General features: G+C 41.1%; 1 long non-coding RNA gene across 1 annotated transcript in view; it reads right to left on the bottom strand.

Moving 5' to 3' along the window:
* The window catches only part of LOC123373690, a 36529-nt gene extending 9597 nt beyond the window's left edge, over positions 1 to 26932 (bottom strand). The window contains exon 1 of the long non-coding RNA XR_006580831.1: positions 26888 to 26932. This is a non-coding gene — a long non-coding RNA (uncharacterized LOC123373690). The remainder of the gene's footprint in view (positions 1 to 26887) is intronic.
* Between the last annotated feature and the right edge of the window lie 419 nt (positions 26933 to 27351).

Here is a 27351-nt window from a genome sequence, read left to right as displayed (position 1 = left end):
GCTTCTGATGATCATCTATAAAGCTTTTCAAAATTAACAAAAATAACCAGGTAAACAGAGTAGGGTTGAACTTTTATCAAAATAAGCAAAGCTAGAACTAGTCACAGCAAACAAGTGGAGAGATGGGGGCTGGGGAAGAGAAATATCTAAATTCTACTAGGCACCATGGTTAGAGGAAAAATCTTCCCTCATTGTCAAGCTTGACGAACAGTCCCGCCTCATAAATAATGATAAAAACCATTAAATATAAAATCTTTTTAAAAAAACAAAAAAAACAAGGGTAGTATGACACTAGGCAGATATTAAAAGTCTGGAAGGATGGATTTCTTAGCTTGAAACCTCACTAAAATCAGATACATTTCCCTTGTCAACTTCCTTTTTTTCCCTTCATATCTTGAGTATGGCACATTTAAGTGTCTACCCTCATCAAAGTCAACCCCAAGAAGATGTATTTCTATTCATTCCCCACCACTTGAAGTTTATCTGAAAATAAAATTGCAAAGTCAGCCGCCTGCTCAGAGAAATCTGTCTTTAGATAAATCAGGTTTTTTTGCCTTTGTGTATATACACAGTTGCTGGGGTAATGTCAGAGACTATATGTATCCATGGTTCTAAAACTAAACAGTCTTTTTCCAAAACACAGTAATCACATGGTCCTTATCGGTCATTAACAGTAAGGCTCTTAGATCAGGCCCTTGAATCAGTCCAGGAAGATTGAGGTGGTTTTGTTAATCTGTACTCTGGGGTCCTGTGCAGAGTGGGTTTAAGTAAATCTGAGGCCAACTGCAAAGCCATTTGATGTGATTCCCTGGGTGCAAAACATAGGTTTTGGTGTAATGTTTTCTCCTGCCATGCCCCATATTCATATGTCCTGGCAGTAGGTAAGGTATTCAGACTGAGTGGCATCACTGGCACAATAGGTATTCTGGATAGACTAGTGACTGGTACCTCTTCTGAAGCATCAGGTGCTGACTCTTTTCAGTGATAGGATACAGGAGTAGATGGACCAATTCTGTGATCCACAGGAATAGCAATCCCCTTATTTCTATTAAGCCCAATATTCTCAAATGATGGTTCACTGAAAAATTCAGTTGCTTCCATTTTGTAGTCCATATTGTATTGCCTTTAATATATTCCAGTCAGGGCTTTCGAATTGTCCATTTCTGCTTGGGCAAGCTACAGCTCACATGATAAGATCGCAGCTGCCCTTCCATCTAAAATAACAGAGCTATGAAAATCTATAGTAGATTCCACATTTAAGTGATTTGTAAACTTGCATTTCAAAAAATCTTGTCCAATTGTACAGCAACTAGCACAATGGGATCCCTGCCTATAACTGGGTCTCTGTAGTGAGGCTGTACTATAAATAATAATAGTCCTATGCCACAGAACACTAAGATATTGTGTTACTTAGCATAGTCATCATGTGCAGAATACCGTGGTACAAAGGGGAAGGCTGGGCCCCTGAATCCCTGCTCTAGCTTTCCTCCTCACACATACAGATAGTCCAGAAGGCCATGGGTTATAACTTTCAGATTTGGATGCCTAAAGTTGGCTTTTAAATCCACATTTAGACACCTGCATAAAAAAGCAGATTAGTCAAAGTTGTTTACGCAATTGGGGAAAAGATTTTCAAAGGCACAATTGGCAGTTAAGTACCTAACTAAAGCTCACCTGGTTGCTTTCATTGTGGCCATTCAACAACTCTAAGAATGAGGCTCAGAGCTGTTTCACTGTAGTGTAGACTTCTGGGCTCAGGCTGTGTGCCAAGGTCTAGGACCCTGCAAGGTGGGAGGATTCCAGATCTTGGACTCCAGACCAAGCCCAGAAGTCTACACTGCAATGAAATAGCCCCGCAGCCCAAGCTGAGTCGGCTGGCATGGGCCAGCCACAGGTATCTAGTTGCAGTGTAGACATACCCATAGAATCCAACAGGTTGTTTATTACTGTACCTTCTGCTGATGTGTTCAGAGCCATCTATAAACTCATAGTGCTCATGTTTATAGCTTCCATTAATCATTTATGAGCTTTTATATAAACTATAGCCAAATGTTGTTTAGTAATTTATGGACAATGGTTCTCCTTGCACTAAGTTTTAGGAGCAGACTATATTTTAGTGCCTGGATTCAAGTTTAGTATGCAGCTCTCGTGTAATACTCGGCAGGGTTTGCTCTGGTGATGAGCATTTAAATGAAGTTCGTAGACTAGAATCCACCTCTGCATACCAAAATATGAAAACAGGGGCTTATAATGGAAATATTGTCACAATCTGTATGGTACCGTCACATTTTTTCAGTTTTGAAGTAATTGTGCCAAGGACTTCCAGGAGGAAATTATTAGCTACAGTGTTGCTATCAGCAGTACTCTAATGTATCAATTAAAAAAACTACATTACCAATTTCAGGATCTAGCTTAAATGCAAGGAAGCAAGGAAATTCAAACTGAAGGCTGAAACTCAGTAATGTATCTCACAGCACCTAAGTTCTACAGCCCAGGTCTTTCTTGCTTTGGATTTTTTAACTTTAATTACAGTGAGCCAGCTCAAACCAAAATGACTGCTCACTACCTCTATTTCAACTGTTTTATTCTTCATGCGGACAGAGTGGTGAAATGAGGACAGACACACGAATGGAATTAAGAAGCTGGCTGCCACGTTTATTAAACTTTAGCACAGGGCAGGAGCACTACCCACCCACCCAGAGACTAGGGGTGCCTGCTGAGAGTGGGGTGGTATAATTTAAAGGTTAGGGCCCGCAACATCTTACATCATACCCCTCAGCCACACTCCTCCTTTACCCTCAGCGGCCTTTCCCTACAGCACCCCAGTGTTAGCTCCCCAGGGAGAGGCAGCAGCAAATAGCTGGGAGCTGCAAGGAGAGGCTGCAGGTCTTTTAACTGTGGGAACCATTCATTTTATCCTTTTAATCACCAGCAGCAAGTTTCAATGATTTAGCATCTCAACCCAAGTACCTAAGTTCGGTACTAAGTGCATTCCTACTTAGCCCACTGAGGCTTGAAGTTCTTGTAAGGAAGGTGGAAAACTCCCTGGTCCTCTGCCAATTGGCCCATGAGAGAAAAAGTTCCTTCCTGATCCACCAACAATCAATTGGCTAGACCCGGACTATCTGTCAGACTGGGTTCCCATTCCTAGTTCAGGGTAGGGCTGCTGGAACTGAGCCAAATGAGGCTGCATATGGTTCACCACTCCATGTTAAATCCTGAGAGCTAGAGAATGCTGACCTTTTCCCGCTAGCTAGCTAAGGGGTGCCAGCTCCAGAGACTCCTGGGGAGAGGAGCTATCTGGTATCCCTCAGCAAGTGTTCCGTCCCTTGCCTCAGGGACTCTCCCTTTTCACTGCCAGCCCCATCAATTTCAATTTCCCCAGGACAAGACAGCTGCTGAAATGACAAAAATGGTCTGTTTCCCTACAGCCATTGCAAAATGCCTGTATAGGCAGCCTTACTGCAAGACTGGTTGCTGTCAGGCCCTATAGCTTACCTGGTGTCACCATGCCTCAGTGGGTCACAGCTGAGAATACCAGATTCAGGACAAACTGCTGGGAAATAGGGCAGTCTTACTCCAGACTGGTGTTATTCTATCATTAGATTATACCAAGCCAGTAACAAAAGTAAAGTTCTGTCTCACCACAGTGGTTAACAGGAAGTCAAAGATGCAGTCTCCTTAAACATTCCAGCCCTGGTCTCACCACCCAGATACTGTACTCTATGAGCAGGGCCGGCTCCAGACCCCAGCGCACCAAGTGCGTGCTTGGGGCGGCATGCTGCGGGGGGCGCTCTGCCTGTCGCCGGGAGGGCGGCAGGCAGCTCCGGTGGATCTCCTGCAGGCGTGCCTGTGGAGGGTCCGCTGGTCCTGCGGCTCCAGTGGACCTCCCGCAGGCGTGCCTGCAGATGCTCCACTGGAGCCGCGGGACCAGCGGACCCTCCGCAGGCACGTCTGCAGGAGGTCCGCGGGACCGGTGACCACCAGAGCGCCCCCCGCCGTGTGCCGCTGTGCTTGGAGCGGCAAAATTCCTAGAGCCGCCCCTGTCTATGAGTGGTTACTGAAAACCAATGTCATCAAACATTGGATTCTACTAATCCCAAGAAATCAGCCATTTATCCAGGCCAATATATAACTCAACTCTTACCCAATAATCATATTGCTGACAAGCCTTAAATAACTAAAATCTAAAAGTTTTATAATAAAATGCAAGGAGAATTAATAATGGTTAACAGATCATATACATACAAATAAGTGCAAAGTCCTTGTATCAGGTTTGTAGCAGTGATGGAATAAACTGCTAGCTTTTAAACTCTGGTAACTTCCAAAAGATTGGAAGATTTTCAGTCTATAATTCAATATGCTCCTTATAGTACACAGTCCAGAGAATCAGGGTAAGAAAGAGGCAAAATGGAGAAATCGCTGGGGGCTTTTAAATCCTCTGCCATGTGCCTGGAAATGTACTCTCTCTGTTTGTGGAAAGATACTGGCTTAAGATGGAGTCCAAGGTCACATGAGCATATCACTTGTCCTTACATGCTTTGCTGACTCACAGAGGCAGCCATTGCCCATATTCTTGCTGAGGTGTTCACAGGAAGACTTACTGGGCAGGATGAGTTTCTTCCATGGCCCATTGTTAGAGTGAAGTGTCCTTAATGAGCCATCAACACACCTATAAAAACCTATGTACTCCAGTCCATTTCAGCCATGCAACAGGAATCTGAGTCCAAGCACAGCTCAGGCACCTAACTGATGCTGCTACAGACATTTTGTAAGCACCGGGTAGTGTTAGGATATAGATATTCAGTCCTGTCTGCAAAGGCCTATACTTTAAGAATTTAGGTGTATTCTTATCACTTAGCTAGTTATAGAGGTATAAAAGAAAGAATCAAAAATCACTGTCTGTCTGTGCAATGGCCTTCTCTTACTGTGACAGTCTGAGGCCTGGTTCTTCAGCTAAGCAGCAGAGGCCAGCCATAAACTGGGAAATGTATGGTCACATCCTTCACATTCCAAACTAGTCACATTGAAATAGGGTGTTATTGAGCTGTTAGGAATACAATCCTGTCCTGATATTCCTATCACCTCCAGAGAAAGGGAAGAGCCTAGAAGATGTAAAAGGAAACTTAGTTTGATAGCATCCTGTCTGGCAAGAACTCACTTATCAATAGCTGGGATGTGAAATCCTCATTTCTGTATTGTTCTATCACTGTAGTCTCCACTTCCCTATCATTTGTCTGTATAATCTCTGTCTGGTTCTGTGATTGTTTCTTTCTGCTGTATAATTAATTTTGTTGGGTGTAAACCAATTAAGGTGGTGGGATATAATTGGTTAAATAACCATGTTACAATATGTTAGGATTGGTTAGTTAAATTTCAGTAAAATGATTGGTTAAGGTATAGCTAAGCAGAACTCAAGTTTTACTATGTTGTCTGCAGTCAATCAGGAAGTGGTGGGGGATGGCAACAGGGAATGGGAATGGGAATTGGGTTCATATTTTGCTAAAGGGGGAATGGGAACAGGGAATGGGAAAGAAACAGGGATACAGGCAAGGCTCTGTGGTGTCAGAGCTGGGAAGGGGGACACTAAGGAAGGAAACTGGAATCATGCTTGCTGGAAGTTCACCCAATAAACATTGAATAGTTTATAGGGTATTGTTGCTCTCTGTTCATGCGAGAAGGACCAGGGAAGTGAGAGGGTGAAGGAATAAGCCCCCTAACAGGTAGCACCATGTTTTCAATCAATCAAGTAATGTTCAACTAAAACTTTTCTTGGAAGTTGGAGTTCAAATTTGAATCTCCAGACAAATCTGAAAAGACTGGTTTACACAAGCACTTGAAAAAGTCTCACGCACCTCTGCCTAACACACCTTTTGGGATAGCAGTCAAAAAAGTCAAATGTATTATTATGATTACACTTCTTTTTGCTATGGCTCGTCCACACAGAGGAAAGATGCTGAACTGATTTCAATGGAACATGATGAGAAAATTCACTGTGCTGCCATTCTGCCACTGGAATTGTACTAAGTCCAAAGGAGTTGCAACAACAAATCAAAAACATCCTCCCAAAACCCAATTTTGTCTTATGAATTAAATATAATAATTTATTTTAAAGAGTTGGCCTATGATGGAAAGAAGGAAGGAAGAAATAGCACTTTAAGGAATATACTTTATTTTACTTAACTGAATGATGACTTTCTTTTGGGGATGCTGCTTTCTTTTCAACTAAATGGGAAAAAAGCACTAGTCCTCCTACTACAATAGATTCTGGCACATTAGACTTAATTTTAAAAGGCTCCCTTAGTAAAAGGTGATTGAAACCTAGAGAAACAGGTTTGGGAAGAGGAAGAGACTGCATTTGTTTTAGAGTTTGACTCATAATTTTTTTTAAGTCATCAGAGAATTGCTGACACGAAGGTAAGACTGAAAGCCAGGAAAAATTCTTGTTCTTTGATTCCAGTGGTTCTAGACACCACAAAGGCTCACACAAGGGGAGGGATGAGGCTTGGCAGCACAGGTGAAATGCAGTTTGTCCGTTAGGCAGCATGACAAATAGGGAAATTCATACCCACCCCACTGCTTATTTCACATACACCCTTTTATTAATTATTATTATTTGTTCTTACAGTAGCACCTAGAGGCCCTAAATGATATTGGGGGCCCTAGTTTGCTAAATGCTGTACAAACAGAATCACAGACATAAGGCTGGAAGGAACCTTGAGGTCATCTAATCCATCTCCCCACGCTGAGGCAGGAGCAAGTATGTCGAGACCATTCCTCACAGGTGTTTATCAACTTGTTCTAAAAAACCTAGATGCGATAAATCGACCCCTGAGCACTCTCCCATCAACTCCTTACTCCAGAACCACAAGAGGCGCAGGCAAAGTCAACGGGGGAGCAGCAGCAGTTGATTCACTGTGGTGAAGACACCACAGTAAGTCAATCTAAGTACGTTGACTTCAGCTACGTTATTCACATAACTGAAGTTGCATAACTTAGATCAATTCCCCACCACGCCCCAGTGTAGACCAGGGCTAAGACAAAGCCCCTAATATTGGGACGTCTGGTCACCCTATATACATCATTCAAAATAAGGTTCATATTGCCTCAGAAATATGTTTATCTTAGCATGAGATTCTAATAGTATCAAATTCTTCCTTTATTAATTACTCTATGGTAAAATGTAAAGTAAAATGATGACTAACAAAAGATTTGGGAGCTGAAATAAGAGAAGAAATTCTCTGGAGTGAAATTAACTATTTTCAATGATGCTTTACTACTATTTTGCTTTTTTTCCCTCCTTTTCAAAGAAACTCGTGTTTTCCACAAATTATGCTATTTATGAAAATATGGACAAAATGTGCCCCAAGGGTTGATGTTGTGGAAAGGCTGATGCTACTGATGCTGTACTTTAATGATCGTTGTCATGTAGTAAAGTTGTTTCCTTTTGGGCTTTATACAAAATGATGAATTTCATTATAATGGAGTTGGACTGTGATATTGATATTTGAAGCCTTGATGGTTATGCCAATCTGCAAGACACTGCAGTTCTAGTAAAATGTATTTCAGTTATTTAAATTCCACAAAGTATATTGTGGGGAAGGAATGTATGTTTTTATGTATTATTTTTTTCTAAAGTAAACTATGCCCTTGGAAAAATATTGCAATGCAATACACCTCTACCTCGATATAATGTGACCAGATATAACATGAATTCGGATATAACGTGGTAAAGCAGTGCTCCGAAGGGGTGGGGCTGCACACTCCGGTGGATCAAAGCAAGTTCGATATAATGCAGTTTCACCTATAACACGGTAAGATTTTTTGGCCCCCGAGGATAGCGTTATATCGAGGTAGAGGTGTACTTTGTAACATGGAGAACAAAATCTACATATTCTTTCACTGAACAGCTTGATAAATACAACATACAAATGATAAATATTTTAACTGCAAACATTGTTAATACATTATGGTTATGAATTTAAATGAAGAAATGTCTAGAGAAAACGTTAGGACTGTAATTCACATTGCACACATTATACCTGTGTGCTAGTGCCACTAGATTAAAGTTGGGTTCCATTTTTCACTTAAAGCAGAGATTCTGCAGCTTTGTTTTTTATGAAGAGTGTCTCTTACCCGTATGTATGGTGCAGGATCTGTGGGTAAAAATGGAGTTTTCTGGTGATTCTTAAAAGAAATCCATGTAGGTTATGAATTAAAGTAAATGAGAACTTTAAGAAGTTACCGTACTCAGTTTCTTACCCTTTTGCTAAAAAATAGTAAAGTTGTTATTCTTAACTTTATATATAGTTAAAACATTACTAGCTATCTTCAAATGCACATTTGATAAACGTTACATTGTAATTAAGCAAAGGTTAAAGATTTATTTTTTCTCTGACCAATTGCATTCATAATTTTCCTTTATTTTTAAATAGTAGCCATTTCCCAAATTTTACAATGAGACTCAGATAACTCAATGGGAATGAAGCTGCTGATGGTACGCAGTACCTATTTTAATGAAGGGGAGTGTCCCTAGTAAACATGCCCACCGTTTCCCATTTTTTCCAATGGGACTGAAGTCACAGATTACCTGCAGGGAACATGCTGCCATTTCACTAAATCCTGCCCTCAGACCCCTTAACCTTCAAATCTGCCATAAGCATATGACTTGCCAGCAAATCCCCTGGTGGCTGGACATGGTATAGGAGGCTCACCTCCATTAGTGCCTCCTGCTGACATTTATTCCAGTCCTGCAGTGGTCGGCTGACTGCTTTTTCTTATGAATCAGCCCTCTGGCAGATCACATATAGTATAACTTCTTCCAGGGTAAACTATTATTTCTTCAACTTCACAGTGGACTTTCAGTCTCAGTCTGGACTCACCAATCCTTACCCCCTGGTATCAGGTTGCTTCAGTAGTCCTTATCCCTTTTTGGGAGGGTTTCTGCTTCACCTCCTTTGGTGGTTAACCCAGGCCTTCCCTCTCCACTGGGTTTCAGTCCAGGGACTCCTGAACCGGTGCTGGATGCTGCCAAACCCCCTGGCTTGAAGTGAGAAACACATACACACTGTATTTTTCTTTTTAGTGCATTTTTAAGTCAAATGTATAGTATCATTTTAGGCTAAGCAGAACTGAAATATGTGGGTGGTATGACTGCTCTGTATGTGGCTAATCAACATACACCACAGGCATGAGGGAACTGATTTTTAAAACAAGACCTTGTTCCAAAAAGAAAGAAAGGAAGTAATGTGTAGTAAAAGTGACCAGACTTTCTTCTACATGACACTTATAAAAATGGATATGCATATATCAATTAGTATCCTCACAATCGCTTAATTTCTCTATGAACAGCAGGGATTGCAATTTATCCATTAAATTATATGTATTCAAATAACTACTAAAAGATTTATAATGTCATCTCTCCTTTTATTTTAAAGTTGTATCTATACTTGTCTTTCATGCAAGCATAAAAATCTACTGTGCTATCTGGTTCTATAATCTATCTTTCACAATGAGCAAGGAAAAGTATGTCTAAATTTGAAAAGCACAGACAAAATTTAAAATAATTAACGGTAAATTAGATTCATAGATTCATAGACTTAAGGTCAGAAGGGACCATTATGGTCATCTAGTCTGACCTCCTGCACAACGCAGGCCACAGAATCTCACCCACCCACTCCTGTAACAAACCCCTAACCTATGTCTGAGTTACTGAAGTCTTTAAATTGTGCAGAGAATCCTCCAGCAAGTGACCCGTGCCCCATGGGCAGAGTCCTGCAGAGGAAAGCGAAAAACCTCCAGGGCCTCTGCTAATCTTCCCTGGAGGAAAATTCCTTCCCAACCCCAAATATGGCGATCAGTTAAACCCCGAGCATGCGGGCAAGACTCACCAGCCAGCACCCAGGAAAGAATTCTCTGTAGCAACTCAGATCACACCCCATCTAACATCCCATCACAGACCATTGGGCCTATTTGCCTGTAATAATCAAAGATCAATTAATTGCCAAAATTAGGCTATCCCATCATACCATCCCCTCCATAAACTTATCAAGCTTAGTCTTGAAGCCAGATATGTCTTTTGCCCCCACTACTACCCTTGGAAGGCTATTCCAGAACTTCACTCCTCTAATGGTTAGAAACCTTCGTCTAATTTCAAGTCTAAACTTCCCAGTGTCCAGTTTATATCCATTTGTTCTTGTGTCCACATTGGTACTAAGCTTAAATAATTCCTCTCCCTCCCTGATATTTATCCCTCTGATATATTTATAAAGAGCACTCATATCTCCCCTCAGTCTTCTTTTGGTTAGGCTGAACAAGCCAAGCTCTTTCAGTCTCCTTTCATAAGACAGGTTTTCCATTCCTTGGATCATCCTAGTAGCCCTTCTCTGTACCTGTTCCAGTTTAAATTAATCCTTCTTAAACATGGGAGACCAGAACTACACACAATATTCCAGATGAGGTCTCACCAGTGCCTTGTATAACAGTACTAACACCTCCTTATCTTTGCTGGAAATACCTCGCCTGATGCATCCTAAAACTGCATTAGATTTTTTAACGACCATATCACATTGGCAGCTCATAGTCATCCTGTGATCAACCAGTATTCCAAGGTCCTTCTCCTCCTCTGTTACTTCCAGCTGATGTGTCCCCAATTTATAATCAAAATTCTTGTTGTTAATCCCTAAATGCATGACCTTGCACTTTTCACTATTAAATTTCATCCTATTACTATTACTCCAGTTTACAAGGTCATCCAGATCTTCCTGTATGATATCCCGGTCCTTCTCTGTGTTAGCAATACCTCCCAGCTTTGTGTCATCTGCAAACTTTATTAGCACATTCCCACTTTTTGTGGTAGGTTTCAGGTACAAAAACTATTTTGAAGCCCTCCCTCTGGTGCTTTGTGAACTCTGCTCTCCACTTCCCTAGCCCACAACCTCAACTCCATATAGTTCAGAACTTATTTTGCTGTCAATTTGCATGCACCATAAATCCATCCTTTCTTTTCTCCTCTGCCCCCCATTCAGAAAAAACAGAGAGAGAAAATATATTTAAATTAATCTTGCCAATCACTCTGCCAAGGTGTAGTACACACTGTACAGAGCTAAACTGTGCACTCCATGGCACTTGGCTCCTTTTAGCTTAAATGGGAGCTATACTCACATATCCAAAGGCAAAATGAATCTTCCTTTTATCCATGGGTGTCCTCCCTGGACACTATGAATCAAATCTTCAGCTATGTAAATCAGGACAGTTCTTTTCATTAATTTAGAGAGAGCACAGATCTTTCACCATATATATAAATGCATTAGCCTGAATTTTTTTCTTTTTTCATAAGAATGGATTAATTCAACATGAAAAGTCTTAGTGTCTTTATACTGTGGTTGTTTCACTGGCCACATCCTCAGCTTATGCAAGTTGGCCTAGCTCCATTGATTTCAGTGTGTTAATTCTAACTCCATTGATTTCAGTGTGTTCATTCTTGTCTCTTAGAGGTCTCCTGAGATGCACCAATTCTGAGCTATGACAATATTGTTATGTTTTGTTTCCCTAACATGGCAGAAAACTATTGATTCACGTTTCCTCAATATTTAATAAACTCCTCCATTTATTTAAATATGATGTGCTCTTTGGGCTTTAACAACATGGCAATACCCCTCCTTCTCTGGCTACATGGATGAATGTTAAAGGTTAGGGTTTGATTGTGTTCCCACTTGAAGTCAATGGCAAAACTCATCAGTGAGAGCAGGATTTGGTTGTTAGTTTGTGCAAGTCCTGAAGAATTTCAGGGAAACTACCATGGAGTGATTATCAAGGGACAAGAGTCTTATTCATGAGACAACATAATGAATTTTTGCATCAGAAAACAAACCAAAAAACCATAAACCTACCGAGCAAATTATCTCCAAATATATTAATAAAGAATCTTGTGAGTCAAGATTGAAAGGAGCAGGGCAAAATATGACAAAAGATATTACCAGCTGTGGTTTGATATTCAGTCACTGAAGACAGACACTGCATAATCATGCAGAGATGCATTAATCATGCATAAGACAAAATATTTATCAAACCAACAAAAGTATTTACTACTTATGAAAGACTATTATGTGAACCAAAGCAAAATGTGAACACTATGTAAAGACAGATAAACATTTCAGAGTGGCATGCTATCAAATATGTTGTAGCAGAATCCAACCCACAGTGTTCTTGTGCTGACATGGGATTATTACAGTAAAAGGATACACATGAGCATACAGTTGTGGATATCTTAGAAAGAATGACATATACTGTACATGGGCAAAATGGAGGAAAGTACACTACAGCTGTGGCCTATTTTACCATCTGAAAAGCAGACATTTATTTAATTTTATACAGTACCCAAAGCATGCTAGGCACTTTTCAGACAAATTAAAGATACTGTCGTTGCTCCAAAGAGCCTATAATCCAAGCGGCAGGTTGTTATGGACCTGATGCAGCCAAGTAGAAAACACATGCACACACACCTGTGCCTACTGCACAAAAACCTTCTACTGCAGCAGTACATTCACTCTGGAAGAACAAGGAGTGTTAGTTCTCTACTCCCTCCATGATGAGCCACAAGCAGAGCAGGTGCAGTTCCCTGGGGGCAGCAATCTGCTCCAGCCTAATGGAAGGAAGAGCATGTACCTTCCTCCCTCCAATCTCACAGAAGCCGTGGAGGCATAAGCTCTTTTGTTGGCCATTCCTGGGGCATTACAGCTTCACACCAGCCCTTATTTAGGACTTCAGCTCTAAGAAACTGGATTTCACTGCGTAAGAGAAAAATATTTTGTAGCTTCATGTGAACTACCAATCAACTATTTATTTCCCATTTGCAAGTTACAGCATAAAATGAGATTCAGTCTACAAAGTATCAATCTTGGTGTTCATGAAAATTATAATCCAAACCATACTGTTGTGAGAGCTGAACCAACATCTTTGTATATGTTCGTAAACATTTCTGAGTAGCAGGGGGCAGGATCTGCACTAGTGGATACAGAATTGGGGCTGTGACTTTGAATGACATTTGGAGAGATTAGAAAAGTTAATAAAAGAAAAACTACATCAAGCTGGGTATGCAATTGCAGTAGCTATTAAATTAAATCTGGTAATATTGTATTTTAGAATTAACGTGCAAAGTTTAACTTCTATTCTAGAACTTTAGGATTAGTTCTTTAGTGACAAAGGTGATCTAGGAAAGGGATCTTTTTAGCATATTTTTATCCTCTCACGTAGTCCCATGATTGCTCTAGTGTGCACCCTAGTAACCCCCAACATAAGGGATCGCAAATGGAACCTTGCAATTTTAGTATTTCTATCTTACAATGTAAGAATAATAATCTTAGAACAGAAAAAGAAAAAAAACAAAGAAAGTTTCACACAGATAGGCTGCCTCCTGTCCCCATAGGGCACCATGAGCTGAGAACATAGCACAGAGGGAAGCCAGTGATCCTGGGAGAGAAAAACTACAAAACTTAAAGTGATACATATGCTCTATTGTCTCTTCAGTCTTTTAGTTTGTTGCATTCTACAGCTTTGTCCTAAAAGCCAGGGAATTTTCGTTTAATCCCAGAGATTAATTTTAAGAGAGACAAATATTTAACATACTTAAAATGTGACCTTTCCAATCTAACCTCTTCTTCAGCCCACAGCTTTTATACATATGCATCAGGCAATAGCGTTAAAAAAATAAAAGAATACTGCCAAGCAATTATACAACTAACGTGGCCATTTTTATAGTTATTAAGCAAGCGGGTGCACATTTAATCAGAGAGATGGTTATCTTGAACTTCTCTGTAAAGGAGATAATTCTGTCCGTGATGCTATAGTGCAATGACACATTAATTCTGCTTTATCATCTAATTCAGGATATGGGATTCGGTGATTTCAATCAGTTAACTGTACTGGAATCACATAGGATTTAAGCCAGTGGCTCTCAAACTTTTTTATTGGTGACCCCTTCCACATAGCAAGCTTCTGAGTGCGACCCCGCCCCCCTTATAAATTAAAAACACTTTTTAATATATTTAATATCATTATAAATGCTGGAGGCAAAGGGGGCTTTGAGGTGGAGGCTGACAGCTCGCAACCCCCCATGTAATAACCTTGTGACCCCCTGAGGGGTCATGACCCCCAGTTTGAGAACCCCTGATCTAAGCTATGACAGGTTAGTTGAGTACTTTTAAAATTGCTGTCAGTGATGTACAAGTGTTACTCAAAAACTATGTTGTGCAGTGTAGCGGGGTGGTCACCCGCTCCTGCCCTGAGGGGCTTAGAACAGAGGGCTGTGGCTGGAGCAAGCAGCTCCCAGGCTGATTGGGGAAGTAGGCACAGCTGGGAGCCACGCCCCAAGCAGACCACAGCTGGCCTGTATACAAAGGCCAGTGGGCCAAAAGCATGGACAGTCTCTCTCTGCCTTCAGAGAGAGAGGGGCCTGGGTGCTGGGAAGCTGAGGGTGCCTAGAGTGAGTCAGGGCTGGGGAAAGGCCAGAGGGGCTGGGGAGCTCTAGGCTGGCAACTCCTCAGGCTGCAGGGCCTTGTCCAAGGCCTCATAGAGGCACTGGGTTGCAGAGAGAGGCAGCAGGTCCAGACCCAACCTTGCCTATGATGAGTGGCTGACACTGCAGTCTGTCCCAGGGCATGGGGGCAAGTTGGTGACTGGCAGTAGCCTATGACTGAGTTGAGGTATGATAGGGGTTGGGGTTCCCTGTGGAGGGGAGACCCTGAGACTGAGAGTTGTATGGCCAGGGGGCAGCACCCCATTCAGTGAGGCACTGGGTCCTGGGAGGGGCACGGGGGCCAGCAGCAGTGGGACACTGGCCTGCACAGGGCGCTCCAGAGGCTGGAAGAGCTAATTCCCTGGACAACAAGCAGGGGGCGCTGCAGGGATGAGTCATGCATCGCTACATGCAGAAATAAATAAATACATAAATAAAAATAGTATGCTAAATCTATTAAAGGTCAATTCAACAAATAAAACACCAAGGACTGGAAACTCAGCTGACAGATTAGCATAGTTCTATTGAAGTCAGTGAAGCTATGCCAATTATTACTAAGGATATGGCCTGACATTTTCATCCACTATTGAGAACTTTATTACCTAAAACTTGTCAATTTTCTTTCAAGACCCATATTAGCTACTTCTGGCTCACTTCCATTTGTCTGCTGAATAGCTCCAGGATTTACCATGCTGATGACATCACAGCCACCAGGGAAATCTATTGAAGCATGAAGGTGTCCAATAGAAAGTTAAAATATAGGCTTCCTTCCCTCTCATGTTTTTGTTATAAGGTACAAATAACAATAAGGAAATATATACTGTGCCACAATAATCAACTGCATAAAGCCCAAGCAACTAAGGGATCTGCTCGGGCTTTAGAAATGTAAGCGTTACTTAACTCCCTGGTTCAACCCTGCTCAGAATGTGACTCCAACTATGAGAGGTGGAGATGTGAGCAAGGGCTACTACCCATATCAATTAGTTGGCATAGAGAGGATGGATAGAGGGAGAAATCCTGGCTCCACTTCCACTACTCACAGACCAGAATAGCTGACACTGAAAAATGGAGTAACTTTTCCAAGACTGCAGACTGAGGTAGAGTCAGGCAGCAAGCCAGATCCCTTAACTGTCAGTCCAACAACACTCAATAGGCTATTATTCACTGGATCACATCACACACTGTCTCTCTAATTCATATAAGATGCATCAGGATTAGAGGTGAGTGAAATTTTTCACAGAAATCTTTTATTTGGCCAAAAATGCAGATTAGGCAACACAAATATTTCACATTCATGTCAATTTCACATAATCGTTTTGTTCACTAAAACAAAAAATACTTTCAAAATATTTCATTTTGACATTTTAAAAAATTGATTTTTCATTTCAAAATTTCATTTAATTTTGTTTTACTAATACCCACGTGTAAAAAAAAGTGCTCAAAATCAAAATAAAACATTGTGTTTTGGGTGCAACCAACTTGAAAATATTTTTTTTTCCTACTTTTTGATTCATTAAAAATTTTGTAAAGATTCATTTTTGGTTCAACCTGAAACAATTTTCCCCCATTTGTCAGAATTGTCAGGCTCTAATCATGAAATTCCTAAATTACACAGTTTCTAAGATAATGTTTTCTTAATTTACAATTACATTTGGCAGAGTTGTTTAATGATGTGGATGTTAATTTTCTTGCTAGCAAGGATCACTATATGCTTGCATTAATATTTAAGGGAGAGATGCCATGACCAGGTGTCTGCAGAGTTTATAGTCTTTGCCAGGACAGCCTACACAATTCAACACCTTCAGTAGAGAAGTTTCTTTCCCTTCATTGGATTTCTCATGTCCTATAAAAAGTAGAAACTCTCTAGGTTTCCCAACTATACATATTGCCCCTCCTCCAACCACGCTGGTATTTTTTTTGTTGCAATATTTTACAAATTTTCTGATTTGTGTTTTGGTGTCATATTTCTTTAATTTATGTATAAACTAGTTGCTTATCTTGGTCATCAATAGTCTGTTACACATTCCTCATGTGTGATATTGCTCTCAAAAATTTGAATGGGACTAACCGTATGATATAGACTATCAGGAAGTGTCAGAAAATTTCATCAAGTGAGGGGAAACATTCCTGCAAAATGAAAGATTGCATAAATAAACAAGAACCCTTCAATCAGGTTTTATTATTTTCATAAGGAAACAAGGTTATGGATTTGGCTCAATGCACAAGATAACGAGTAACTGGGTATACACCTACTAGATCCAAAGTTTGACTTATAAATGATGACTAGGAATGGGATGAAAATCATGTTCTAATAATGTACAGCTTAATCATGGGTCAGAATAGCCAAGCACAAAAGCATGTACATACTTTTAATTATTACTAACATGATTCCAATGTCATGGCTGAGTGATCTGTAGGTGCGATGCAAGCTCATCATTATCTACTGTGTATAATTTAGTTGATCATATGCTTTCCTGAACATAATTTAGACTGAATAAAATCATCCTGTTGATACAGAACACATTCACATTTTTCTATTATAGGCATAGAATACTGAGGTTAATTTCCTTTTACACTTCCAGTACAGTTTAGTGTTAGTTTACAGAGATCTGTTTGATTAGGAAATAGATGAAATATGTCAGGCTCTCACAGACAGTCCTCTTCTCACCCACTTGGAATTTCTACAATGTTTCTCCCGCTTCCACTACATCAAATTCACACTTCTTGGCTGAACCACTAAGATCCTTCAAAGCTTTGCCCCTTCATAGTTATACACTATTGTCTCTAACTACTAACCTATGCTCTTCCATATCCTTTCTCAGGACCCACTTTGCACTGCAACACCTGCAATAAATCAGTCAGCATATTATGCCAAAGTGAGGGACAGTCAGGAAAGTCAACATATATAGTGATTTATGAAAATACAGAACTGTGTAGCTCTTGTAATGGAATGCTAAAACTGTACTATATTCAGCTATTAGATGATACAGTGTGTAAAATACTTTATTTATAAGAACCTCAGCCATACCCGGCAAATCATTAAAGGATCTTCTGATGAACACATCTGGTGCTTATAAATAAGCTCTGTGACCAGTGCATATCTAGTACAGGAACATGACAGTTCTGTAATTTTATATTTTACAAAACACACCCACTTTATTGGCTTCCTCTCTCCCACCTTTTGTATACTGCTTGCTATGTTAGGGCTTTAGTGAAGACACTACAATGCAGAGAGAGACTTTTTCCCATTGGTGTAGTTAATCCACCTCCCCCCGAGAGGCAGTAGCTATGTCAATAGGTGAAGCTCTCCCATTGACATAGTGCTGTTTACACAGGGGATTAGGTCAGTATAACTGTCACTCACGGCTGTGGATTTTTCACACTCCTGAGAGACATAGTTATACTGGCATAGGTCTGTAGTGTAGACCTGGCCTTAGACTCTAATCTTTCAGATGGGATTGTGTTTATGTATCTCTGTTTGTAAAACACCTCGGGCAGCAGGGTCCCAGTCTTGATCAGGGCCTTTAGGCGATATATTATTGAATAATATTAACAACTGCCATCATCAGCAGGGGGTCTTAATAGAAGAAAACATTTGACTTTCAGCAAATCTGCTCTTTGGGCAACAAAAAGAGGTCCCACTGGTTGGTCCTTCCATTTGAATCTGTGCTTTAACGTACAGTTATGGCCAAAAATTCTGCTCACAAATATGAGGAAAAATCTCTCTTATTTCAGTGACACTTATGCATATGTAAGGGCACAATTTGGCCTGAAATGAGGGAAAAAAGTGACTCATGACATCATAAGGTTACATAGTTGATCTTTCAGGGACTTCCTTATATTTTATACATCAGCAAAAGCTTTTAACAACTCCTAGCCTTGCAAACTCCAGTTTCAATACCATGAAATAGTATACCATAGATACCATAGTAATAGTGATGTGACAGACTGACAGGTGTGATAGACTGACAATATCCCGAGTGAACTTTACTGAATTAAGTTAAACCTTATTGAATAATTTGTAATACTTTTGGGGTCTATTGTATTAAACTAGAATTGTGCATGTCTTCTTGAGGAACTGTAGATATGTACCTTCTCTAGGAGACTGACTAATGCAATCTCTAGAAGGTATTAGGAACATCAAAGATCTTTTTGGAACAAAAACTGTGAAGTGGATTTTCTAGGAAGTACCTGGATGTAAGGGGAATGCAAAATGATCCTCTAGAATCCACCCTTTTGAAACTATACCATGGGGAAGAAAACTCATTGTCTGCTAATTACCTGCTCCTGGAAACTCCAGATCAAAGATCCCCGAACAGTATAAAGGGTGGAATAAACATTATGAGTGTGCTAGTTCTGAGATGAAGTGATGAACTTGTGACCATACAGGAAATCCCTTGGATGGGGTGTTGAAGGACTGCTTCTGCCACAGCCCATGGTAGAGATGGAGTGATGTCTGGTAAACTTATTAGCATGCGTGTAGGTTCTTTTGTTGTTTTTAATATGGTGGTTCTGTAGTGTTTTTGATTTAAGAGTAAAATAGACTTGCACAGAAAGAACTACGTGGGGTCTATAATTGTGGACAGTCACACTATTAACTGTCTCTAAAGAGAAAGCAAGCAGAGGTGCTTGGGTAGCCTGTCTCTACTGGGAATAACGCAGTGAAGGCAGGGAACTGTGCAGTGTGGAAATACCCGTCAGAAGGGTGTGAGAACAAGTCTCCACCCCAAAAGGCAGCAGCTGGGAAGCTAGAAACCTGGGAGTGTGTGCCCTTGCCCAAGGAGAAATAAAGGTGCAGTTGCCCTAAACTGTGATAATCAGTACCTTTAGAAAAACAGACTGATTTCATCTCTTCTAAGTACTTCATCACTAGTAATAAAGACTGCAGTCAGAACTTAGCTGCATTTTGACTGATGATACACAAGCCAGAATTGTGTCAAGTATCAGAGGGGTAACCGTGTTAGTCTGGATCTGTAAAAGCAGCAAAGAGTCCTGTGGCACCTTATAGACTAACTGACATATTTGCATGAGCTTTCGTGGATGAATACCCACTTCGTCAGATGCATGTCGACGAAGTGGGTATTCACCCACGAAAGCTCATGCTCCAATATGTCTGTTAGTCTATAGGGTGCCACAGGACTCTTTGCTGCTAAGACAGAATGGAATCCAACTCACTTTTCCAAATCAATGTTCTATTGTCTCTGCTATGGTAAAATATGTACTGACGGGAAAATAAGTAGCTCCAATTTGAATATACAAATGGTGCTGACAAGGTGCCAATTTTATATAGGTACTTTCTGGCGGTTAGAGTTAGGTGGTAGATGAACTATAGTTAATTCTGAGATTATTTTACTGCTTAACAACTGACTTTTCTAAGTGCTTTAAAACCAGTATGCTTATTTGGCTTGTCCTGCAAATTGCTGTGCCTCATGGGGATCTAGGATAGAGTTATTGGTCCAAATTTGAGGTCTGGCTGGGGTAAATGTAATCATGCCACATGCTCTTCACCTATTTCCTCAACAATGGGACTGAGTGTGATCAAAGAAAAAAGCAAGTAGTTGTGATTTTAATCAATAACAGTATGATCAAAGAGGTTGCCAAGCACCAGGACACACCCATAATAGTGACTACCCTATTGTAAGGACTGGCATAAGGCAGCCATTAACTGCAGTGCCAGGATATTGTCTTACTGTTTTGACTGATCTTTGTTTATCATGAAAAATATACCAGGAAAACAAATGTGAACTTTCTACAACAACCTACACAAAAATTAAGCAGTGCACAGTGCTCAAACTACAACAAACATTTCAAAATTATACTCTACAACCAGGGTACCCCTTAGGATACGTCTACAGCAGTTAAATGTCTGTGGCTGGCCACAGTCAGCTGACTCAGGTTCGCAGGGCTCATGCTTCAGGGCTGCAACACTGCTACAACAGAGGTTGGGGTAGAGTGTGTGGGGCAAATTTGGAGTAATTTAATCAAGGGGTTCCTAATACTTGGCTCCCTACATTATAAACTTGTTTTAATTTTTAAAAGAATCTAAAATCCACATGCATTGTGAGATATTTTAAATACAGTATGCTACAACACAGCCAATTTGCTATTGTATTTGGAGTCATTTGGTTATTCATTAGGACTTAATTTTAATATTCAAATTGCTCTAAAACCCATAGGTATAAGTAAGATTGTCTTCAACACGGGTATTCTCCAAAAGGGGCTACAGTAGATTTTGAGAATGGGGGAAGAGACAGGGGCGGCTCTAGACATTTCGCCGCCCCAAGCACGGCGTCATGCCTCGGGGGGCGCTCTCCCGCTCGCCGGTCGCGCGGCTCCGGTGGACCTCCCGCAGGTGCACCTGCGGAGGGTCCTCTGGTCCCACGGCTCCGGTGGACCTCCTGCAGGCGCACCTGCGGGAGGTCCACCGAAGCCGCGGGACCAGCGGACCCTCCGCAGGCATGCCGCCGAAGGCGTGCTGGGGCCTGGAGCCGCCCCTGGGAAGAGAACACCCATTGAGACTAATAAATCAGTTCACATCTCTCAGAGCTATTGTGTCAGGCTTTATTCATCTCCAAGGAGTATTGTGATTGATCTGGTCACACAACTTCCCCTTTCTATCAGTGTGTCCCTTTATACCTCACCTCTTATGCTAGACTCTCTTCCACTTATGTGGAGCATGGAGTCCAGGAATCCTCTCCACTATCCCTTCCTGCCTCAGCTTTTCTCCTCATAGCTGATTGGTTACCACCTCCTTTCCTTTTCGTGGCCCCTTCAGATCTATGGGGCCAGGGAGAAAGCACAGGTGGTAGCTAAGTGGCAGTCAGGTATTTCCAGGAAGCCTCCTTGCATGTCCCCCCCACATATGCTCCTCTGTTTGCACAACCCACATATCTTAGCACAGGTTTTCATGATCCATGTGGGTGCAAATGCACCTCTCCGCATATCTCAATGGGAAATGTGGCAACCTGCCACAAGTAATCCCTACACCAGTGAATACAGCTGGGGCAGTTAGAATGCATGTGTGGATGAATGAGAAAGTTCAGTTCTGTGGGACAACATCCCACCTAAAACGGGGTACATATACACAGCAAGCTGGGGGGGTATTTCCCAGTTTGAGGAGACATACACATGCTAACTGTGCTTGAGCGAGCACACTAAAAATAGAGCACAGCTGCAGCAGTACAAGTGGCAGAGGATCTAGCCACCCTGAGTACATACCCATCCAAGACCCTAGGCATGTACTGTTGTGGCTACACTCTATTTTTAGTGTGCTGGCTCAATCAGAGTTGGCAAACAGATGTGTCTTTGAGCTGGTAATCACACTTCCAGCTCAAGCTATAGATACACCCTTAGTCATTCCTCATGTCTGCTTACTACAGGGCAGCTCTGGTGGAATGATAGTTACAGTATAGCTCCACTGTGTTCTTGCCAGCCCCTAGGGCAGAGTTAAGGTACACACCAATGAAACCTCAACTCTGGAGTTCAGAATTTTAAGGATAGGTTCTTTCAACACTCTGGAAGGGTTCGAGGCACTGCTGGTGAATCTCAATTCTGTGTTAATGAAGTTTTTAGGCAGTGAATAATGACATTAATTGTGGTGACTAGGAGAGAAAGGGCTCTTGAGCATGCAGTAGACAGCATCAGTTATTAAAGTTCAACAAGTAAACAGTACTGAGATAATGACTGAATAAAATGAATTGGTCTAGCTGTGGTAGAAATTAGTGTTGCTGAGACTTTGCTACCTTTCGTTGCACTAAATTATCCATTAAGTCTGATTATAGAGTCTTTGTTACTGGTAATATCTGAGGAAACAGAACACTACTTGGTTTTCAGATCACAGGCTGAGTGTGCAGCACTGGCAGTGAAGATAAATTATCTTTTGATTTGTAAACTGGGCAATGTTGCTATACAAGTCATTGAGAGAAAAATAAACATAGAATCCCATGGCAACACTTCTGCAACATCCAGAATTTTTATCAAATCCTAGACTGCCATAAACATATTTAATGTCGAAAGGCACAAGTACAAACAGAAGTCAGAAAAGCAATTGCACCCCTTTTCAAAACACAAGCTAGAGCAAGCAGCTTACATGTACTTAACGTAAACTGATCAGCACTTGCTATTTCAGCCACAATTCAAAATGCTTTAAATGTCGACAGGGTGATTAATGCAAGTGAAAAAGACAGTCGGATCTTCTCAGGCTATGGGGGCTCTGGACTTCTTATACCAACTGATGCTAATGTAAAATCAAGTTGAATGCCTGTCACATATAATCTACAGAATTATTTCAGTAAACAAAGTATTATTTTGTACATGACTTGCCACTGCCTTGATAACATTTTACATTTATATCCCCTTTTAACCTGAAGGATCTCAAACTATTTCACAATCTTTGGGCCAGGTTTTGATCCCAATTGCAGTGGTGTAAGTGAGCTCAGAATCCTGGCAGACACATACACAGCACTCCACTAAAATGGTGAAATCCCCTGGGAGCTTCCAAAAGCACAGGAGACATGTGGACACTACATTTTTTATTCTCATTATTTTTCATGTTTCTCTGCAAAAGCAGAAGTGCCAAAGTACTACAAAAAGCCTTTCTTACAATATTAATGGCTGAATTGGAAATAGGAAGAACTGAAAATGCTGTGAGAAAGCTTTTTCTTGCATTATTTCTAGCTTAGTTTTGAAAAACACAGGGACCCTGATCCTGATCTCACATCAGTATAAATTACATGTTAGATCCACTGAAGTCAAACTTGGTATAGTAATATCAGGGCCAGCCCCTAGAGACAGGAACACTGAATAAAGATTCAATCTTTGGAATGTTTATCCAAGACACCAAGAAACATAGAACCTGTGCATAACAATAACGTTTCACAGCTGCACATAAACCCTTGCAGGCAGCTAAAACATCTTCCACTGCACATGTGTCAATACCAGCACAAACCTCCAATTATTATTAATTGGAAGATCTACTTAGTGGAGAATAAGTCACCTAGAATGTGAGATGGGCTAGTGATCCAGGTTAGGTTAAGGCTCAACAGTTGAGATCGAGCCAAGCCAAGGACAGCGTAAGTTCAATGGCTTTGGAATCTTGCAAAATACTCTAGCAAGATTTTGGTCAACACAAGGCCAATCTCTGAAGATTAATTGTTCTCAGGACATTTCTTCTATCAGCGCCACATTCAAATCAGATTCAGAAAACAGGGCCTTCTGGTTCCAACACAGAACAAATCATAGGGAAAGCAGGAATTCAAATCCAGTCCACACAATCACAAGTCTGAGACATTTGGATTTTAAGTTCAGTTCTAGACCCATGTCCACTTAGAATCACTGTTAGCAACGTGAAGAACCTTGCCCTCTTTTCATAACATTCACGTATTCACATTACAATTGTAAATCAAATGTTCTTTGTTGTAAGCATTAAGGAAACCAATAAAGGAGAATGAAATGAAGCTGAAAATTAGGGCTCTATAAAAAGGTCCAAAACAATTCCAAATAATGATTACACAGAAGCCTGAGTTAGCCTTCCTAAGCTACTATCCTCTCTAGCAGAAATTATATATAGTAATAATTTCCACTGTGACTTCTACCCAGGGGCGGCTCTACAAATTTGGCCGCCCCAAGCAGTCATGCGCGGGAGGCGCCCCGGAGCCGCGGACCTCCCACGGGCATGACTGCGGAGGGTCCACTGGTCGCGCGGCTCGGCTGGACCTCCCGCAGTTGCGGGTGGTTCACTGGTCCGGCGGCTCCGGTTGAGCTGCTGCAGGCTTGCCTGCGGGAGGTCCAGCCGAGCCGCGGGACCAGCGAACCGTCCGCAGTCATGCCTGCGGGAGGTCCACTGGAGCCGCCGGCCGAGCGTCCCCTCCGCAGTCGTGCCTGCGGCAGGTCCGCTGCTCCCGGGGCTCCGGTGGACCTCCCGCAGGCATGACTGCGGCAGGTCCGCCAGCCCAGCCTGCCGCCCCCCCGGGAAAGGGCCACCCCAGGCGGGTGCTTGCCCCGCTGGGCTCTGGAGCCGGCCCTGCTTCTACCCCTAACTCTGATCACTACCCTATACTTCCATGAACATAGGGAATCCTATGCCAGCAGATCTTGCCCAGGGAGATTGTGGGGGAAAAGGGACATATTTCAAGAAGCTTAGGGGGTAGGAAAGGAGAAGCTGCTGCTTTATATGGTATTTTCTTCCTCAAAAGTGGCAGATGTACTAATGGATATTCACATCAAAGTTCAAGCATTAACTGTGACTCTGCAACTGCAGCTGCAGTACAGAAGGGCAGCACCTTCACTGGGAGTTCTCTGTCCTCTGGCTCTATTCAGTGGGGTGCTGCGGATTCCCATTCTCATTCTTCTGATCTTTATGAATGAATGGAGCTGGTAAACTGATCAGGAAGAGAAGGGGCAGATTAATATACATTTTAAACCATTAAAGAAATCTGTTCTTTTTCTTGAATACCAACTAAATATATTATATATCAATATTAGTTATACATAGGAAGGGGAAATAGGCTAAATCAATCATGAGTAGAGCAAAGCACCCATAAAACCAGTGACTAGCTCCTTGGCAAATCTGTTAAGATTCACTTTGGATCTCTTTAAGAAACAAGGCTCCAGGGAAACACAGGGCTCTTGTTAAGATTTGAACTCATTTATGGTGGCTCATTCCACTTATTTTTAATGGAACATTAAATCAAACAGCATTATTTTGATACAGAATACCATCTGGGCCAGGCCAAGAGTTAGGGTGAGCATGAGAAGGCAGAATTTTATATATAATCCACCTAATTGCCCTATACAGTTCTATCTGGTGGTGTCAGGAGCCCTCATCACCAAGCAGAAGGGTAAGAGGAATTGGCTTTACTTCCACTCTGCATGTGTGAATGGGAGCTGCATGCTAGCTCAAGCCTCTGTCAGAATATACAATACCTTGAAGGAAGGATCAGAAGAGCTGTGATGGTCGACCCACTCTTCCCTTTCAGTGCTCCTTTCCTCAGTAGTCTCAAGGGCAAAGAGGAAAGATCCTCAGCATCTCCACCTGATGTTCACCATACCCATGGCTCAAGCAGAGGGAGAAAAGATAACTAGCTGCTGGACTTCCTCTGGGATAGATTAGATTAGATAAATACAGTGATGCATACCTGAACTCTATAAATTCTGTGCTTTCTCTTGACTATTCCTGCCACAAATGGAGCAGTAGAGCATTCCTTTTTAGCATTAGAGGGAAGAATAATAGAGATGTACAAGTCTTAGAATATTCTTTACCAAAGAGCAAAATGAACTGACACAGAGAACTGGGTTGTGTCATTGAGGAAAGGAGGATTCTGTCAGTGAACAAATAATCATCCAGATATATTTGACAGTACAATATTAAGTTGTTTTTTCCACTATTGTTGATGGTTTGTATCCGAACGTCACTACACACCATCGGAGGGCCATTAGTAACCTTAGCATCTGTCATAGCTCAATGTGGGGACCATGAAAATCCTAAAACAAATTCCTTAAGAGTCAAGTCAAGCCTCCAGTAAGATGTTTTCTGACACAATAGTCTATTTAAGTTGTTATTTTAAAGGCATCTGGGTGCTATATAGACAAGGATAGTGGTATGCTTCCCCATGAAACTCCACCAGTTACATAAGCCAGCAATAATATACACTAATTCAACACCTAAAAACAATCTGAGCAACAAAACACTTTGAAGATTCTTTTCTGTCTAATTAAGTAATAAAAATGTCAGATTAAGTCAATTCGATTACAAGAAATAAAGAACAAAATTTCTGAGATAATTAAACAGTAACAGTGAAAATCTGTTAATCCTTCCACAGTGTAAATTGCTTTATAAGTTTCAATATCTGTGTTTATTGCTTTTCTCCACCCCTGAGTGCAACAACTAGCAGGACAAATCAATTAAAAGATATATTAGGACAAAACATCCTCATGCAATAAATTAATTAGCTATGCTTTTTCCACTGGGCATCCCCTATATTAGAGCCAAGGGAAGAATTTATTCATTGAGTATTGCCTGGATTTTTGTTCTTAAACTGTGAACAAATCATAAAATTCTGGATCCATACATTATTTGAAACTAGTTCATGTCTTCAAAATATAAAATAACAGAATAATAAAATTAAGAGATTGTTTGCTAACAGTTCATTTCAAATATGTACAATTTGTGCAAAGCTGGCTACTTGCCTAAGTAAAATGATATTGTTTTTGTTCCCCGATTAAGCAAATAATGCCATGGAACTAACCAAAGTGCAAACAATTGTGAATAATACAGCAATACGAAATTCAGTTAGTTATATATGTGATCCAGTCATTGATAAGGAAGTATGTGGTTGTACAACTAATAGCACAACGTTGTTACTTTAATACTACCTCTGAACCAGCTGTAATGGTGATCTTCAGATCTCAGCTATTTTGTTTCCACCCTAGAGAACATAATGAAAACAAAACAAGCAATTTGACAGAAAATGATTAATGCTTATATGGGACTTACAAGTGTGATTTTATAGAGCAGTTGCAATGTATTAATATTATGCTGTTGGAAACCTGATCAGATGCTATTTCCTTGGTCTCAGCAAGGGAGGTGGAAGACATTTTATATTCTTTTGCCAGCCAGCCAGAAAAGGACCAATGGTAGCAAACAGAAGGCTCAGTCATAGTTCATGAGACCTGCCCACTAGCCATGGGTAGGACTGCTTTGCAAACGGTAAGCACAAAAGAAAAATGGGTAATAATCAAGACATCAAAGGAAAAAAAAGAAATAGAGGAGGCGGCATTCCCATTTGTTCATGTGTGATGGATGGGTTCCCTTTGAGCCAGATCTCTCTAACTTTTGT

Source organism: Mauremys mutica, chromosome 7, assembly GCF_020497125.1.
Source record: "Mauremys mutica isolate MM-2020 ecotype Southern chromosome 7, ASM2049712v1, whole genome shotgun sequence".
NCBI classification, from domain to species: Eukaryota; Metazoa; Chordata; order Testudines; family Geoemydidae; genus Mauremys; species Mauremys mutica.
This window is presented reverse-complemented; position numbering and strand designations above follow the sequence as displayed.